Below are 18,117 nucleotides of genomic sequence, written 5' to 3' on the forward strand. Positions count from 1 at the left end.
CAGTTCCCCATGGGGTCCGTCAAGGCTCTGAGATTGCATTGACATCCCACTTCTCCCAGTTCTGTCTCTTCCTTTCCATAGGTGTTTATCTTAAGAACACTCCCTAATAAACTTCCATTAAGCAACTTCTCTGCTTACCGGGGACCCAACCTGTAACATGTTTGTCTTGTTGATATTTTCCTTTTGGTTCTAGATTTTCTGAAGTTCTAGTTAGCTAAAATCTTACTATGTCAAGATCATTTCCATCAGGCATGTATTGAGCACCTGTAAAGGAAATGAGTTAAAACTTGGCTTCTGTCCTGAAGGAGTTTACAGCCTGACTGAAGTGACAATTACATTTGAAACTACACTATAGCATCTTTAGAATAATCCTTAAAAACAAAACAAAACCCTAAACTTCAATAATTTTAGAATAAAAGTGAGTGGCATGGATTTTACTCTGTGGGTTGCAAAGAACAAAAGGAAAATATTTCAGGGAAAGGAAAATGAATATAAATAAATAGGGTGAACGTTTAGAAGGCATAAAGAATTTGTCTTTATGATTCCAGAAACCTTTAAGGAAAAGGTAGTTTTTTCACTTTTTATTTTGAATTAAGTTGAAACTTACAGAGAATTTATAAGACTAATACTGATCTCTTATACAATCTATACAGAGTCATCAATTTTTATCATTTCTCCACATGCTTCAGCATTCTCATTCTCTATACACATGCACACACTGACAAACATACACACTCTTTTTCTGAACCATCTGAGAATAGGTAAAATACATCATACCACTTTATCCCTTAATACTGTAGTGTGTACTTACTAAAAACAAGGATATTAACCTTGGTAAGCACCACACATTTACTGAATTCAGGAAATCTGTTACTTTAATCTATAGTCTAGATTTAAGTGTAATTATTCACCAAAATGAATTTTTAGAAAAGTTCTGTAACTTAACATTTGCTATTTAAACTAAAAATTATATAAAGTAAGCCATAGAAGATCTCAGAAATTTTCTAACTTGATTAAAAATATAATAGTGAACTCGCTTCTGACTTTTTATGTATGCTTAGTTGCTCAGTCCTGTCCGACTCTTTGCGACCCCGTGGGCTGTAGCCCACCAGGCTCCTTTGCCCGTGGGGCTTTTCCAGGCAAGAATATTGGAGTGGGTTGCCGTGCCCTCCAACAGGCGATCCTCCCAACCCAGGGATCGAACCCGCATCTTCCCCAGTGGGGGCAGATTCTTTACCAAGTGAGTCACCAGGGAAGCCCTCTGACTTTCTAAGGGGAAAGCATGGATAGTCTCAGATTACCTGTAAAGATGTGATTTAAGGCTCTTCAGAAGTGATCCTATTGGAGAAGGAAATGGCAACCCACTCCAGTATTCTTGCCTGGAGAATCCCAGGGATGGGGGACCCTGGTGGGCTGCCGTCTATGGGGTCGCACAGAGTCAGACACAACTGAAGTGATTTAGCAGCAACAGCAGAAGTGAGCCTTGCTCTTGGGAGCCCATTTTGTGAGGTGACTTTCAAAAGAGATCGTGTATTCTGGATCTAAGGACGGTGGATTTCCTTGACCTCCGTCTTCACAGCTTAAGTTTAACGATGTTCTTTGGAACTGTCTTCCAGCCGGTGGGGGCCAGTAAATAGGAGATGAGCCGCCCAGATAACTAGATCCGGCTGGGCCTCCTCCCACACATGTGGCCAGGGCGCCATCGGGAGTGGTCAGCGTGCAGCTTCGCCTCTGCCGCGTGCCAGTCCGCAGGGACCCCAGGACGTCACTTCGGCCTAGCGGGCCCTGGTCTGTTGGGAGTTGGCGATGGCACCGGAAGCCCAAACCTGTATCTGCTCCAACATTTGATGCCCCTGGCGGTCATGGCTTCTCCGCGGAAGCTAGAGCAGGACGTGCAGGCGAAAGTAGATTCATTCCGGGCCCGCATCGCCCAGGAGGCCGAGGATCTAGTGTCCACCTTCTTCCCTCAGAAGCTCTCGGAGCTAGATAGTCGGGTCCAGGAGCTCCGCCTGCAAGACTTGTCCAGAATCCGTTCAGTGCCAGCCCCAGAGAGCCTCATCGCCCCAGACACTGTGGGTGATGGGCCCAACCGGGATCCGCCACCTCTGCAGACCCAGTCCTCCATCAAGGTACTAGCACTGCCCGGCGGCGAGGGACAGCTTCTGCGAAGCAACCAGCATCTGGTGGAGCTGATTGAGCGTGTAAAGCCTGAGATCGAGCTGCTGAGAGAGAAGTGCAACACCGTGCGGATGTGGGTGCAGCTGCTCATCCCGAAGGTGGAGGACGGCAACAACTTCGGAGTGTCCATCCAGGAAGACACCGTGGACCAGCTGTGGACTGTGGAGAGCACAGCAGCCTCCTATCTACGCCGCTTCTCCACCTACTACAACACCCGAGCCAAGCTGGTATCCAAGATAGTGAAATACCCCCAGGTGGAAGATTATCGCCGCACTGTCGCGGAGGTCGACGAAAATGAGTACCTGAGTGTGCGCCAGATCCTGCTCCATGTACGGAACCAGTATGCCACTTTGCATGATGTAATCCTCAAAAACATAGAGAAGATCAAGACCCCTCGGAGCACCAACACTGACAACCTTTACTGAGGACCTTTCTCCACCCCACTTTCCTTCAGGAGTTGGCTGAGCTGTTCAGGCAGCCAGAAGGCTGGTTATCTACAGGTGATGAAACAACTGGAAATGTGCGTTACTCTTTAGAGACTGTTTCGTATAGCTTATCCTCATACTAAATCCTCTTGGTATAATTTTTATTTGATTTTTCTTTGGGGTGAGAGAATGGGATCAAGCCATCTGGTTGAAGGTGGTAAGGCTGGTCAAGGAGAAAGGATGGCCATTTTAAAAACAGCTTTATAGATGAATATTGGCCAAGGTTTCTTTTTTTATGGCATTGGTGATACTGAATGGTTTCAGGGGTTAATTTTAAAAAAAAAATTTAAAGAAAGTTCAATGAAGCTTTTCTTAAAGTTCTCCTCTGTTACTTTGTTCAAACCTCAGAAATGCTCCTTTGATACCATCTTTTGTTTTTTGCAAGAAGAGGAGTTTAAAGGGATGCATTTAGGTCATTGTATGCTTTCAGTTTAGCAAATTGAAATAAACATAATTTTTTGATGGCCTGTGTGCTTATCTGAACTTTAATTTTCAGATGTATGGTTTTCCTCCTCCTCAGCTGGACTCATACCTTTGGTATTTTTCAACTCTGATGTGTAAGAAAAATGAGCATATAAAGAGGGATAGATCTCAGTTGTTCTAAAGAAATGGGCATCTATACCTCCCTTAGACTGAAGAGAAATCTCTGAAAATGGCTTCCTGGCACAATCTTCTGCCATCTCAGCATCGTCTATTTTACTTTTACACACAATTTAGAGTTTCTTCTGAATATCCTTTTGTTTAAGTCCCTGCTAAGTCCTTCAAGCTTATATCACATTTTTTGCCCTCAACTGATTTTCAACTACTGTATCCTTTTTGTCCCTTAAGATATTTCTTATTTCTTAAATGTTTTCCTGTCAAATTATATGGGTCATTTTTTAAATCTAAAGTCTCTAAAATGTGACTGGGTTTTTTCCTCCTTCCTGCTTTTGCCGCCCAGTTTAGGGGAAACCATTGTCATCTTCTCAGTAGTGATCTATATTGTTGGTATATTTCAAGTCCAACATTTCCAGATTTCATTTGCAGGTAAGGTAAATTACTATACCCTGAGTCACCTTATGCATCAGATAATTTCTTGCAGTTATTGATGCGATGAATCTTTCTTCCATGGTGGGTTTTTTTTGTTTTGTTTTTTTTTCCAGAATTCTACTTAATCTGGTGATGAAGATACTTCAGTCAGCTGAAGTATATTTATTGAAAACTTTTTCAGTGGGACTTCGGCTCAGACAGTAAAGTGTCTGCCTACAATGTGGGAGACCCAGGTTCAATCCCTGGGTTGGGAAGATCTGGAGAAGGAAATGGCAACCCACTCCAGTATTCTTCCCTGGAAAATCCCATGGATGGAGGAACCTGGCAGGCTACAGTTCATGGAGTCACAAAGAGTCAGATAGGACTGAGCTACTTCACTTTCACTTTCTTTCACTTTCACTTTTTTTCAGTATTAGTAGTATTTGAGGATCTTTGTCACTCAAAATCAGCATTTGTGGAAGTTATATAATACACAATTGGAAAAAGAAAGAGTGGGAGTTACTTTTGTTGCCTTTTTATATACAGGAATGAGATTATTCCCATGTGTAATTGACAGCTTCATTTCTTTTTCCCATTCAGCTAACAGTGCCCTGAATCCTTATGAAAGCTTTTTAAAACTATGCATAATAAGTTATGACCTTAATCTTTTAATGTATTTTATAGTATTACTTTCATGCAGTAAATTATTTCTCAAATGAATTTTTGGTAGGGAAATTATGAGGGATAAAATTTATTTTTGTAAGAAATGAGAATGTATTTCCCATTGGAAATTTTTCCCACATAATATAAGACCCTCTGAAACTAGGTAACTGTCCAAGTGAGAGTCTAGAATCTATTATTAAAACTTGCTTGTAATTCTACTCCCCTCCCCCCTTTTTTGCAATATCTTTATAAGAATATACTCCTTGCTATAAGTGAAACTACCTTCAGATCTTGCTTTGCTAAGTCACTTCAGTCGTGTCCGACTCTGTGCAACCCCATAGACAACAGCCCACCAGGCTCCCCTGTCCCTGGGATTCTCCAGGCAAGAGTACTGGAGTGGGTTGCCATTTCCTTCTCCAATGCATGAAAGTGAAAAGTGAAAGTGAAGTCGCTCAGTCGTGTCTGACCCTAAGTGACCCCATGGACTACAGCCTTCCAGGCTCCTCCGTCCAGGGGTTTTCCAGGCAAGAGTACTGGAGTGGGGTGCCATCTTGCTTTAGATAGGATCAAAACATAATTATCTACTCTTTTCATTGATCCTAATCATCCCTCCCCCATGTCCTCCTTTCCCCATTTAGTGAATGAAATCACTTTTGAAGGAGACTTTTTTATTTAGGAGTTTCTTTTCAACAATGCATTTTGGTTGCCAAGGGTGAAAACCAGCATGAACCTTTATTGTACAGACTTGACTCTAAAGGCTGCTATAAAAACTTTTCCTGTTTAACAGTAAGAATTGTTTAATATGTAAAGCAGAGATGTTTTCTTTTGCATCTTTTTTAAAAAAGAAATATTTCTTATTTTGAATTATACCGCATTTCTAGTGGATGGTTTTGTTTTTCTAAGTGAATAGAGATGTTCATTACATTTTTTTCTGGGGTGGTGTCAAAGTCTGTGCAGGAAGAGCATGATGATTTTGGGCACCTCTTGCTTTTTCATTTTCCTTATTTTTTTCACTTGAAGGAGTAAAATAGCTGTTTCTTCATGAGTGAAGTGAATTAGAGACATAATCACCTTAAAAAATTTTTAATTTATATTTATAACTATATAACATATCCTTATAACTGGGCCTGTATTACTAAAATATACATGAATATGTGTCTATATTAACCTATATAGATGAGAAAAAATTGTAAACTGGTTTAGTGGAAGCTTTATTTTCAAAGTAAACTTCTAAAAAATGATGCCCCAAGCTAGAACAAGTTTATTCTTTCGTTGAACTTCTGAAAAGCCTGCATCTTTCAAATTGGACCTTGTAAAACAACAAAAGATATTGCCTAATAGAAAGACTTCTGGTTGCATTTAACATTCTTCCTCAAGAGTTCTCTTTATTTCCCTCGTAAGGTTTTAGATCTGATTCAAATTAAGTGCCAAGAATTCTGCGTCAGTCCATACCGTTTGGCAGGCATTTAATCGAATGCCAGTGTGTAACCGACAGTGTAGGGAAGGCCAATTGTTGCTTGTTTTTCAAACATAGTTAGTCATCTAAGGTTTAAAATGCCTGTTCCATACATAATACCACCGTCATCTCACTTACTTGTTATACTCTTAACCTGTCAACCCCTATGCCAATTCAGTTCAGTTGCTCAGTCGTGTTCAACTCTGCCACCCCATGGACTGCAGCATGGACCAGGCTTCCCTATCCATCACCAGCTCCCGCAGCTTGCTCAAACTCATGTCCATCCAGTCGGTGATGCCATTCAACCATCTCATCCTCTTTCGTCCCCTTCTCCTCCTGCCTTCAGTCTTTCCCAGCATCAGAGTCTTTTCCAGTGAGTCAGTTCTTTGCATCAGGTGGCCACAATTTTGGAGTTTCAGCTTCTTGATGCTGACCTTGTGCGAGATTGAAATAAATTATCTCTAATATCCAAGCATGTCTTTTACTAAGAAAATATGCATGTCCTTTTTAGTTCAGATTTCTGGTATTTGCATTTTTCTCCCTGTTCTAACACTATATCAAACAAATTTGGAGCTGGTGCCTACTTCTGTGAAAATCAGCCCTTTATGATTTCTCCTTGCATATGGTTGCACAAGCTTTTATTGTAATGAGCCTATTTCAGGACTGGTATCAAAACATGGTAGCCAATATGTAACATTTGCTAGCTGTTCTTAAAGAGTCTTTTAAATTCCTTTTAAAAAGGCAGCTGAATTGAAAGAGTGTGTGTTTCATGTTTTGTTCTTAGGAAATGGTTTGAAAAACTCATTAGAAATTAATTTTAGTTTTAAATTCTTTTCATGATTCATGAAAGCTTCTAACTCAGATCTGATTGGAAATTCTGAAATTGGTAGATCTGGTTTTTAGAACTAAGTGACATACCTTTCTTAAGCTATAAAACTGATACAGAAGAGGCTCAAAGTTCTTAAGTTTTAGAGCTTAGAAGTTTTTTTCTATTTTAATTATCAAATTATTTATAAATTCTTTGGTTATTAGAAGCAACTTTTTAAATAGTCTTAATGAGGTTTTCATATTTCTGCAGAACTCTTACCAAATAGCTTAAGACATTAATAGATAACTGTGATGAATTTAAAATGTTTTTTCAGTTTCAAAAGGACTATCTCAATGCTCAGAAATTTGAAAAACAAACAGGGAGAAGTCATCTCTAATCCACTAGTTTAATGAAATTATTGAAGCTTATGTGTGGGTTTCATTTATTTTAAGAAATACATCTTCTCACATTATTGCAACAAAGATTATGTAAATTTCTATAGAAGATAAGCATTTATATTTAAATCATTTTACTGACTAGAATTTCATTTGGCTGTTATCCCCCAGATTCAGATAGCAATAGATAAACCCCCGTTTAATTTTGTCTTTCAAGGATTCTTAAGGCTCTGTTACCTAGCTGTGGCAATGATATGCATCTAGGATAAGGGTTTTTACCACAGTGTGAAAAACAGAGATCAAGTGGCGAGGAAGACTTGTGCCTAGATTACTGTGGGAATGTCTAGATACTTACAATAGGATTTTACTCCGATTTTGATTTGAGGTTCCATAGTGGAATTAACCATTTTATTGTTTAGTGTTTATACCATTCCCCCTCAAAAAACACTTTTATTACCTCTGTAAATATGTTCAAGAAAGCACTCATTGTCTTGTACTGATTAGATGAGTTGTTCCTTCTTACAGTGGTTTGGTATGAGTAGGAGGGAATCCTACTTCCTTTATCAACATTTGAAGATTTCTGAAAGATGCTATTGTGCACTGACATCAAGGCATTTGTTAAAAATTACTGATCTTTTTGAAGAAACAAAGCACTCAGTCAGTTACAGAAACAGGTGTTGGACCACCCCTGTTCACTGTATTAGAACACTGTAGTGCTAACACATAAGTATCTGCCCACCTTGAACTGAAATTATTCGTGGGAAATAAAATAGAAATGTAGAAGTTGCATGACTTATCTTTTCATCAGTAGTCATTGGTGTTTAATATTAGATGATTATACATTTGTATATGTTTTTCTTTGCCTTCTTTTTTGGGATAAGTCTTTAAGTTCCTAAAGTTAGTTAGCAGAATCTTACCAGTGAAGCTTAGTGATCCAGTCACTCAAATTTAAACTATTTCAATACTAAACTGAACTTAATGAATTCTCTCACATAGAGAATGTCAAGTGTTATTTTTACTTGTGAAAAACTATCAGGAGCTAATGAACAGGAACTAAACCTGCCTACAGAATTAAGTTCCTTTTATAACTTGTCCACTTATTTTAGCTTTGTTATTTAATCTCACTCTTAACAAAGTTTTGCAGCATGACCTTGGAAATACTGTTTGCTTCAGATAATACAGCATTTTGAAATTCTTGAATAAATATATAGCTTCCAGTTAAGGTTTTTGATGTACTTTTGCCTCCTTAATTTTACAGATGAAGAAATTTAGATTCAGAGAATTATATAACGTCACACAACTTACGTGACAGAAGTCTAGACACCAAATCATCTTTCATTTCAGGCTAGTGCTTTATTCACTGCACTGTACTACGTCTTCATTTTCAATAAATGAGATTATAGTGTGTTAAAAGAGAGTTCTAGAAACGTTCAAACCAGTAGCCACAAATTAACATATCACTACAAAGTGGTGTATTACTTTATTATATGAAATTTAAGAGAAGTTGAAATGTTTCTAAACCAGAATGGGCTGTAGTATTTTTACTAAAAGATTATGTAAAGGTATCTAAAACAGTCTCTAAATTTATATGATAACTGTAACTTTATTTTGGTCATAGAAATGACCCTTACTAAACAAATTCCAGGAGTTTCAATACCCCCATTCCACTTCTGAGGAGACATTCTAAACTGTCAACCATGCCATTTGTGGTGGTGGTGGTTTAGTCGCTAAATCGTGTCCGACTCTTGTGACCCCATGGACCCCATGGAGCCTGCCAGGCTCCTCTGTCCATGAGATTCTCCAAGCAAGAATACTGGAGTGGTTCCATTTCCTTTTGCAGGGGATCTTCCTGACCCAGGAATCGAACCTGGGTCTCCTGCATTGCCGACAGATTTGCATTGGAGGGAGTTGCTATTACAGCATTTGGAAATAGGTGGGGAGAAATATAGTACAAGATTTTATTTATTTCACTTTTGAATATATGGGTTTAAAATATCTTTCTGACCAAGTCCCCTATCCTCCCATTGTTTACCACCAAAGAACTGCTAAGTGGAGTTATTACAGCTCTGCCCCTAATAACCTGCAGAATAAAGGGGAAAGCAGAGGAGCGATAGGTTTTTGTTGGAGAGGAAGGCTCAAAGGACAATTTCCCAAAAGAAGTTTATCCTCTAGAGCGTCACAGTGTTCATTATAGTTGCCACTAATCTTCAACTCTAACTGGTCCTAATGGAGATGTGTTGTAAGAGTAAACTACACACCAGAGTTTGAAGACTAATAACTTGAAGAAGAAAAGTAAAATAGCTCAATAATTTTTACACTGGTTATGTACAAATTGAATGATAGTATTTTGAATATGTTGGGTAAAGAAAATAGATTATTAAAATTAATTTTACCCATTTCTTTTTACTTTTTTATTACTAGAAAGTTTACATGTGACTTGCATATATGGTTAGCAATATATTGACCTTAGGCAACATGCTTAAGAGCTAAGATTTCTAAGTTCATTGGGTTGAGTCTTGAAGCTGAACCAAAACCTTCTACAGTGACATATTATGGGGACGTTACCTGAGGACACTGATTTGTCATCCTTTCATAATGTATGGTAAAAGTGAATCAAGCCTTCTCAGAGTTCAACTTGATCTTAGAACTTGGAGTGCCTAAAGGGAATGGATGGCCAGCATGCCACTTAAACATATCTTCTAAATATCTTATCTCTTATCCATGGTGAGAGCCTAGAGTACTAGCCTTCTGTATTGCTAATTCAGGGTGATTCCATATGCTTTAGAAACCTAATAGATAGTAAGGGTGACATCTTATTTTGGAGATTGACTTTCCTAACTATTTTTACCTGAATGAAAGAAAAATGTACCTATGGATACCTTCAGGCAAAGTCAGGCTCATCCTCAAGGAACAACATTTGAACACTCAGTGAAATCTGGAAAATTCCACTGAATTCCAATAATACTGTTTCTTTGTATTATTTTTATGTGTACACGTATAATACCTTCTCTAGGTAAGTTTCTTGAGAATAGTGAGGGACTTTTTTTTTAATTCACTCTTAATCCTTTTGGTGTTTGCATATAAGTTTATAAAGCATTTTGAATTTAACTGAGCCAAAACTTGATCAAACTAAAGAAAATTGTTTTCTCATAAGACATATATTAATAGTAAGTGAGGTACTTTGTTACAGTTGAACATGTTTGTGGATGTATACCCAGGAATCTGTAACAATGATAGACATCTAAAAATTTGATTCATAATTAAAGACCAATTTTAGGCTTCTAATTAAACAGTTTTTAATCACAATAATATAAATGTTATAAAGTACTTCTGGCAATTCTCCTCCAATATTCCCAGTGATTTCATTAAGCCTATTCACCCTGCAACAGCTGCAAGTTATTCCAAACATCTGTACTGAATTCCCATGCTGTATAAGCCCATTTGAAAACAACTCGCTCACCCCATTAACAGCATCAGTAATTCTCTTATTACTTTTCTAACCAAGAGTTATGGAGAAATAAGTCTAGTATATCAAAGAGTGAAAAGTTTTGTTTTTCAAAATTGATTCGCTGTGGTCATGAATATAATGCTTTACCCTTCCAGATTTCTGATTTTAAAAAGTTAATTTCTTAAATACTTAACGGTACATTATTTATTAAATACTCAAGAAAGAATTCTCTTAGATTTTAAGTTTTATTTGCTAATATAAAGACTTAAAATATTCTGGTTAAAATTATTTCATAAATTTTAAACAGTTTAAAAAGTATAGTGAGCTCAAGACATCACTGTCTTATTCCTCAGCTTCTTTAATGTTAGTGAATGTTTTTCTCTGCTTCTTTCTTTCATTTTCTGCTGTGAGACAAGCACAAAATTATTGAACCCATTACCTGTGTATTTCATAGCTTACTCCAAAACTTCTTTAAGGCACCCATCTGGAACTAAAGAAATTTGACAGGCTAAGATGGTTGCTCTTCTGTAGAGGAGTAGTGAGAAAGGCCATTTTATGAGCTTCATGAGCTGAGAGTTAATATTTTCAATGAACCAATAAGTCGAATATAGTCCTTTGTATTTAAATTTCAGCTTATTGCATTGCATTATATTAAGTCCAAAAGACCACACAGTATGGTAAGAAGTTTAAATGTTACTTAAGAATCGAATTTCTGTTTATACTTTTAGAAAGAAGATTAAGAGTAATGACAACAAATGAAGTCAAAATAGCTTAATTAAAGGAAGCAAATAATTGTAGTTTATTAAAAGAATATCTCCTTAATCTTACAGTGTGTGCTAGTTTTTTGCTTTGAAAGTACATAAACTTATGTATTACAAGATATGCTCATTCTGTAAAAGTTTTATGTAAAATTAACAAACTTTAGCCCCATAAGAACATTTAAAAATTAAAACTGTTTGAAAAATGAGAACTTTGATAATTCCCATAGGAAAGACTATAAGAAATATTGTATCAGAAAGAAATATTACTCATTATTCATTTTTTAAGCTCTTTCATTTCTACCTCAGAAATCATTTCAATTTTCTCAAAAAGGTTTAACAACAGTCCTGCCTAGAAAATAAATTTGAGACTTTTAGTATTATCTCATGGTGGTACTATTCTAAATATATGTTTAATCAGTAACTAGATTTATTCTGAAATTATTTCTGAAATTTTTAGCTACACTGTCAGATTAATGGCTAACTTATTTTCTTTTTTAAATTTAATTTTTATTTTATTTTGGAGTATAGTTGATTTACAATGTTGTATTAATTTCAGGTGTATAGCAAAGTGATTCAGTACATTCTTTTTCAGATTCTTTTACCTTATAGGTTATTGGAGAATATTGAGTAAAGTTCCCTGTCCCATACAATAGACTGCTCCTTGTTGATTATCTGCTTTATATGTAATAGTGTATATGTGTTAATTTCAAACTGATCTCTTCTCAGTAATTTCAAGAAGCAATATTATTTCATTAAACAATCAAATTGTCCCTGTCCATTGATTAACCTATCATGAGGATTTACTAATATATTAATTTTGTTCAGGTGTATGTGAAACTTTCTGTACGTGTTCTTGAGCTCACAATAAGTATTAAGGCATTTATTACCTTATGTATGGGAACACATTTGCTGTATAACCCTGGTAACATTGTTATGATGTTTTAGTATAAAATTACTAGTAGATAGAGAGACCACTATGTCAGTCACCTGTACATTATTCTGTCCTGTTAACCAACAGAGATCCTTAACTGTCATAAAATAATTTTCTTATTTGTCATATAATGAAGTATCTGAGTGTAATTATATGAAGTAATTCTTAAAGTCAGTCAGTCTTGAGTGACCAAGCATATTCTTCAGTCTCATCATTCCCCTGCACCCCTACCCCCAGTATACGCTCACCCACAGTATATTTTAGGCAAGCCTTAATTTGGATTTCTACTCATAGTTTTGGCAGTCCTAATGTGTGTAGCGAACAAAGCTAGTGGAGGTGATGGAATTCCAGTTGAGCTATTTCAAATCCTGAAAGATGATGCTGTGAAAGTGCTGCACTCAATATGCCAGCAAATTTGGAAAACTCAGCAGTGGCCACAGGACTGGAAAAGGTCAGTTTTCATTCCAATCCCAAAGAAAGGCAATGCCAAAGAATGCTCAAACTACTGCACAATTGCACTCATCTCACACACTGGTAAAGTAATGCTCCAAATTCTCCAAGCCAGTCTTTAGCAATACGTAAACTGTGAACTTCCTGATGTTCAAACTGGTTTTAGAAAAGGCAGAGGAACCAGAGATCAACTTGGCAACATCTGCTGAATCATCGAAAAAGCAAGAGAGTTCCAGAAAAAATATCTATTTCTGCTTTATTGACTATGCCAAAGCCTTTGACTGTGTGGATCACAATAAACTGTGGAAAATTTTGAGAGAGATGGGAATACCAGACCACCTGACCTGCCTCTTGAGAAACCTATATGCAGGTCAGGAAGCAACAGTTAGAACTGGACATGGAACAACAGACTGGTTCCAAATAGGAAAAGGAGTACGTCAAGGTTGTATATGGTCATTCTGCTTATTTAAAGTATATGTAGAGTACATCATGAGGAATGCTGGCCTTGAGGAAGCACAAGCTGGAATCAAGATTGCGGGGAGAAATATCAATAACCTCAGATATGCAGATGATACCACCCTTATGGCAGAAAGTGAGAACTAAACAGCCTCCTTCCTAAAAGTGAAGGATGAGAGTGAAAAAGTTGGCTTAAAGCTCAACATTCAGAAAACGAAGATCATGGCATCTGGTCCCATCACTTCATGGGAAATAGATGGGGAAACAGTGGAAACAGTGTCAGACTTTATTTTTTGGGGCTCCAAAATCACTGCAGATGGTGATTGCAGCCCTGAAATTAAAAGACGTTTACTCCTTGGACGGAAAGTTATGACCAACCTGATAGCATATTAAAAAGCAGAGATATTACTTTGCCAACAAAGGTCCGTCTAGTCAAGGCTATGGTTTTTCCTGTGGTCATGTATGGATGTGAGAGTTGGACTGTGTAGAAGGCTGAGTGCCGAAGAATTGATGCTTTTGAACTGTGGTGTTGGAGAAGACTCTTGAGAGTCCCTTGAACTGCAAGAAGATCCAACCAGTCCATCCTAAAGGAGACCAGTCCTGGGTGTTCATTGGAAGGACTGATGCTGAGGCTGAAACTCCAATACTTTGGCCACCTTATGCAAAGAGCTGACTCATTAGAAAAGACCCTGATGCTGGGAGGGATTAGGAGCAGGAGGAGAAGGGGATGACAGAGGATGAGATGGCTGGATGGCATCGCCAACTCTATGCACTTGGGTTTGGGTGAATTCCGGGAGTTGGTGATGGACAGGGAGCCCTGGCATGCTGTGATTCATGGGGTCGAAAGAGTCGGACATGACTGAGCTACTGAACTGAGCTGAACTGAATGTATGTAGCAGACAGCAGCTTTTTTAGATTTGAACTTGCTCTTGAATCACTTATGAATAAATTAATGAATAGATAGATAATGGCTAAAGTAGGTACTCACCTGAAGTTTGGTGGTTTCAAACAACTGTTCAGTTGCTCAGTCATGTCTGACTCTTTGCTACCCCATGAACCACAGCATGGCAGGCCTCCCTGTCCATCACCAACTCCCAGAGTCTACCCAAACCCATGACCGTTAAGTCGGTGATGCCATCCAGCCATCTCATCCTCTGTCATCCCCTGTTCCTCCTGCCCTCAATCTTTCCCTGCATCAGGGTCTTTTCCAATGAGTCAGCTCTTCACATCAGGTGGCCAAAGCATCGGAGTTTCGGCTTCAGCATCAGTCCTTCCAACGAAAACCCAGGACTGATCTCCTTTAGGATGGACTGGTTGGATCTTCTTGCAGTCCAAAGGACTCTCAAGAGTCTTCTCCAATACTACAGTCAAAAGCATCAATTCTTCTGCGTTCAGCTTTCTTTATAGTCCAACTCTCACATCCATACATGACTACTGGAAAAACCAGAGCCTTAACTAGACAGACCTTTGTTGACAAAGTAATGTCTCTGCGTTTTAATATAATATCTAGGTTGGTCATAACTTTCCTTCCAAGGAGTAAGCGTCTTTTAAATTCATGGCTGCAGTCACCATCTGCAGTGATTTTGGAGCCCAGAAAAATAAAGTCAGCCACTGTTTCCACTGATTCCCCATCTATTTGCCATGAAGTGAAGTACAAACCACTGTACTGTAATTTTATTTTTAAGATTTTGATTTTATTTTCTAGAAACTTTTTATATTCAAGGAGTTGTCATCCAGTTGTACTTTAATCATTCATTGACTGCCCACAATAGAGTCATACATTTATTTCCTCTTTGTGAACAAAGAAAATCATTTAACAATTCTTGTTTTCTTCATGAACAAGGTATATCATGGGAGGTTTGAAATAGTAGATTCAAAGATTTATAGGACTGTTTTCACTACTCATAACTTAAAACATCTAAGAATAATTCCTAATATATGAGATTACCTGTACTTATTTTGACATTAATGTTTTAGTATATGACTGTGTTAGAATTGTTCATGTAAATGCACTTTAGAATCCTATTAATAATATTGAAATAATTATGTTGAAGTTACTTTAGCTTGCTTTTACTTACAGTCATCCCTACTTTTATGTTCATATAATTATCTATCATTCATATAGATTTGAAGCTATAAAGATTATCTCAGACGACAATTTTTCCCGAGTGTATTTATCATCCTGATATTATATGATTTAGAGTTATGTTGAAGCTAGTGTGTGCTTCCTGAACATACAGCAAAAACAGACCAGAAGTACACAAAAGAGAGATTAGAAGTTTTATGTTATAGAGAAACATGATTTGTTCAATAATTTTGTGTTAAGTTGCCGATGAATATTGATTTCCTTTTATTTAGGGACATCCTAGAAACCTGTCTAGGTATGAGCAGAATTGATCATTCTTAGCAATTTGATAAACTGCCTTTCATGAACCAGTTGTATTTTCTAGTTTGGAGGTCTCAGTGTCATTTTCTTGATGATTTTATGAACTTTTATTTTGATTTATTCAGTATACCAAGCCAACAAACAACTGTTTGGTATACTGGAATAAAATTGTTATTGACAGAGCTTGGTCTAAATCCCAGCTGGGCCTCAGTTTTTTCAAATGAGGGCATAGGCTGTAAGATCTCTGAGGTCTCTTCCTCCCTTATGGCCCTGTGCTTTTGCCTAATGAAATTTCTATCATATTTTGGTTGGCTTTTTGTGTGTAATAGCAGACTTTTAAGAATATCTCCCACATGAGACTTGAGACTTGAGATTTGTGGAGTCAGGAAGGGGATGATCATAAAGTCTTCAAAGACAAAGAAAGTATGAGCTGACTCATGTAAATAGTAAGGTATTCTCAGCACAGAATAATAAAGATCAAGAGCAATACAGACACAGGGACCCTCACTACCAAGTATACCTGAAGGAATGTGGAATTCCCAGATGGTGCTAGTGGTAAAGTACCTGCCTGCCAATACAGGAGACATAAGATGTGTGAGTTCTATTTCTGGTTTGCAAAGATCCCCTGGTAGAGGGCGTGGCAACCCACTCCAGTATTCCTGCCTGGAGAGTCCCATAGACAGAGAAGCCTGGGGGGCCATAGGGTCACAAAGAGTCAGACACTTCTGAAACAACTTAGCACACATCATCTTCTCAGTTAAGTATGTATTCTATATATATCCATTTGAATGTCCCATATATAGCAAGAGTTGGGAAATAGAAAAGAAATTTTAGATTGCTTTGGATTTTTTTTTAACATTTTAGAAAGCAGCAGCTTGGTATCTTTGCTTAATAACTGTATGTTGAAACAAAGAAAGGGGTTGGATTAGTCGACTGAGTAACTTTTCCCTCTATTATTTAGTATTCACTTCTGAGACACTTGCCTTGTTTTTTTAAATAGTATCTATTGTTTTCCTAATTGTTAAATTTTTATTTTCCTTTATGGTTTATGGCTCCTATTTAGAATTAGCCTGGTACTTCAATCAGCCATTTCAAATTGTCATTGTACTCATCTTTTGAGCTCTGTGTTAGCTGATGATTTTTCATGATCTCCTTTGAATGTCAGAGTTCACAACCATTTGATTGGTCTAAAGAGCATATCTATTGTCATACTTCCTAATAAAAAAATGTTTATTTGTTGTAAGAGCAAAGATTCAAAACTCAGAGAAAAATATCTCTCTCCCCCACCCCAAAAAAAACCCCTTCTGTTAGAATGAGGAACATTATCTTTGTGTGGTATTTTGGGCTTCCCTGGTGGCTCAGAGGGTAAAGTGTCTGCCTGCAATTTGGGAGACCCTGGTTCAGTCCCTGGGTTGGGAAGATCTCCTGGAGAAGGGAACAGCTACCCACTGTAGTGTTCTGGCCTGGAGAAGTCTATGGACTGTGTAGTCCATGGGGTCACAAAGAGTCGGACATGACTGAGCAACTTTCACTTTCATGAGGTACACTCTTGTGTGTGACCTGATTTTCCAGGGCTGGGCTCAGCACATCTTACTTCCTCTAGTGCTTCACCATGTTAGCACTTGTGTAGACCTCACATTAGAGAGTGAGCTACAGCTTAGATTCTTACTACATTGTTTTGAGTGTTTCCATAGGTAAATGTTGGGCAGTATCTTAAAATAATAGCTTCTGCTTCTTAGAGGCATCTGTTTAATAGCTGAACTCTGATGAGGAACGTAAGTGATTTTTGATTAAATGCGGTTTCCTCCAGTTGTATTCCTCATTTTACTGTTTCTGATGAAGAACATATTTTCTATTTGGATGGTCTAAACTTTCTCCTTTCTCTGTTCTATGCATGTGTGTTTTCCTTTGTTTTGTTTTTGTCATCTTTACAGCTGAGGAAGCTTGTAAAGAAACATTATCACATCTAGACAGATAAGTCTTCTTTAAATGAGTATACTTCATGTTCTGTTGACTTAAATCCCTTTAACAATAATGGAGAAGATTGACTCACTTACTTTTTTTAAGTTTCAGTTTCTATTATTTGCCCAATTTATTTTAGTGCTGTGGATACAAAAATTCCAAACATTTTTAGCTCTTCGAAGTCATCTTTGTAGTGACCAGCCCTAATTCCTTTTATTCCTAATGTTGTTGTTGTTATTAGTTGCTAAGTGATGTCTGACTCTCTGCAACCCCATGGACTGCAGCATGCCAGGCTTCAGTGTCCTTCACCATTTCCCAGAGTTTGCTCAAACACATGTCCATTTTGTCGCTGATGCCATCCAACCATCTCATCCTCATACATGCTAATAGTATATCTCATCATATTATGAATATAGATCAGTAATAATATTTTTTTTGGTGGTACTTAAGATGTACTAGGAAAAGCGTGCATTTAATTGTTGGCAAGAGATTAAGACTAAAAAAAGATATTCTGAGGATATTGTTGTTCAGCATCTCAGTCTGACTTTTTGAGACCTCTTGGACTACAGCACACCAGTCTTCCCTATCCTTCACCATCTCCCAGAACTTGCTTAAATTTATTCTAGTTGAGTTGATGATACCATCCAACTGTCTCATCCTCTGTCGTTCCCTTGTCCTCCTGCATCTTTCCCAGCATCAGGGTCTTTTCCAACAAGTCGGCTCTTTGCAT

At 37.6% G+C, this 18,117-nt stretch overlaps 1 protein-coding gene and 1 pseudogene across 2 annotated transcripts in view; both read left to right on the plus strand.

Annotated features, from left to right (window-relative positions):
• The window catches only part of ATF6 (activating transcription factor 6), a 243,699-nt gene that overhangs the window by 142,577 nt on the left and 83,005 nt on the right, over nucleotides 1–18,117 (plus strand). The gene's annotated exons all lie outside the window — the stretch shown is intronic.
• Nucleotides 1,524–3,125, plus strand: LOC102183472 (annotated as a pseudogene). The gene has a single exon (XR_001917887.1). The product of XR_001917887.1 is annotated as a proteasome activator complex subunit 3 pseudogene (transcript).

Source organism: Capra hircus, chromosome 3 (genome assembly GCF_001704415.2).
Source record: "Capra hircus breed San Clemente chromosome 3, ASM170441v1, whole genome shotgun sequence".
Taxonomy (NCBI): Eukaryota; Metazoa; Chordata; class Mammalia; order Artiodactyla; family Bovidae; genus Capra; species Capra hircus.